The following is a 2,064-nucleotide window of genomic DNA, read 5'->3' as shown; positions in this document are numbered from 1 at the left end:
TTGAGATGGTGGTTAATGACACATAAGTAATGCACTTGTACTGGCGCTGTGTTAATTTGGTGCGAGGCACTAACCTTTACTACCAATCAGTGTCAAGTAAGGTATATGGCTTTACTAGCTGAAGTACACCCAAGCATTGCCTGTCTGTACTTAATACTTCCAAAGGGGTCCATGGGGCCTCTTGTTTTCTAGCTGTCTTTTTAAAAACCCCAGGAGTCTTACGCTTGGCAATGTGTTCAGTAGGAAATAAGGAAGACGATGTGGTGGAGTAGTTTGAGCATTGCAACTCTGGAGATCAGGGTTCGATTCCCAGCTCAGCCATGAAACCCACTGAGTCACATGTTCTCAGCCTCAGGGGAAGGCAATGGCAAACTTCTTCTGAGTAAATCTTGCCAAGAAAACCCCATCATAGGTTTGCTTTAGGGTCGCCATAAGTCAGAAATGACTTGAATTCACAATTTATTGTGACTGAATTGTGACTGACAGACTGAGTCAAGGCAGCTCTCCTACAGAATCCAACGCAGGGCAGGCGAAACCTTTCCTGGGATGCATCCGCACTGCAGAAATAATCTGCTCTGGCGCCACAACAAACTATGGTTTAATCTGGTGATAAATGCTGGCCTGGGGGCAGAGTAGGGTGTGTGGCATCCACATACAGTACTCCCTGATGCCACTCTGATGCTGCCGTCATGCTGTGCGCCTGACCGTATGGTGGGCAGCGTCATGGTGCTCCTCTGGTGGAGCTCCAAAAGGGGGGCCAGAAGGTGCTGCAGCGGCTGCAAAGGCAACCTTTCCACAGTGCAAAAAGGAGCCGGTTTTTTGTGGCTCCTTTTTGCACTGTGGAAATGACAAACTGGGGCCACATGTAGTTGCTGTGGCCCTGATCTGGTGCTGTTGGGCCCCATAGTTAAGGAGCCTGGGTGGCGCAGTGGTCAAATGCCTGTACTGCAGCCACTCACTCACTCACTCACCAACAACAAGGTTGTGAGTTTGATACCAGCCAGAGGCTCAGGGTCGACTCAGCCTGGCATCCTTCAGAGGCTGCTAAAACGAGTGCCCAGCTGAGTATCAATCAATAGTTTATTTGGTCATTGATCAGTGTAAAATATAAATAAGTTATACTGGTCAGTGACCCAAGAAACTCTTGATTGCTACCCAGCTTGTTGGGGGCAATTAGCTTACACATTGTAACCCGCTTAGGGAGGGAGCGCTTAAGGGCCCTGATAAGCGGTGTAGAGGCGGACTTGCTCCTGGTGTGTGGTGCTGAAAACTGGATTATTTCTGTAGTGAGGATGCAGCCCTACAAAAGACAAAGAGAGCCCCAGCAGAGCCTGGCCCCCGACTCAAAGCTGTGGAGTCAGCTCTTGAGAGATGATGAAAGAAAGGGGTTGGGGGCAGGCAGGGCTTTGCAGACTCCATGCTGCTTCCATCCTCCATCACGCAGGGAGAGAGAGAGAGAGAGAGAGAGAGAGAGACCCATAGACCAGGCCATGGGGATGGAGCCTGTCCACTAGTGCCTTTCTTCTCCGTCTCCCTTTGGCCCCGCCTGGAGGAGGAGGAGGAGGCCGAGGAAGGGGCCAGGGCCTCCCTCCAGTCCTCCTCCTTCTCTATCCCCTTCTTCCTGGGGCCTGCCCCTCACTCGCCCCTTCCTCCGCCTCTCTACACACAGAGCCCTGCTGCTGAGGGAAAGGAGGAGCAGGAGGAGGCGGCGGCGGCGAGGAGGGCTCCGCCCGGGGCCCTGTTAGCTTCTGGGCCGGGAAGAGAGAGAGAGGGCTCCTTGGGGTCTCTGGCTTCTGGGGAGGAGGACGAGGCGGGGAACTAGCCCTCTCCCTCAGTGGCCCAAGTTTCCCGCCTGGACTCAGCAGAGACACAGAGAGACTGAACTGGCAACACACACACATTCAGACACACACACACCTCCACACAAAGCCCAACCGGAGTTTGCAGTAGACACACACACAGAATCTCACACACTCACAAATCCCAGCCGGAGTTGGTAACACAGACACATTCACACTTTTTGGAATACACACACAGACACAGTCAAGCCAGGGTTGGCAACAC

Source organism: Sceloporus undulatus, chromosome 1 (genome assembly GCF_019175285.1).
Source record: "Sceloporus undulatus isolate JIND9_A2432 ecotype Alabama chromosome 1, SceUnd_v1.1, whole genome shotgun sequence".
Taxonomy (NCBI): Eukaryota; Metazoa; Chordata; class Lepidosauria; order Squamata; family Phrynosomatidae; genus Sceloporus; species Sceloporus undulatus.
The sequence above is the reverse complement of the archived record's forward strand: the minus strand, read 5'-3'. Positions refer to the sequence as shown.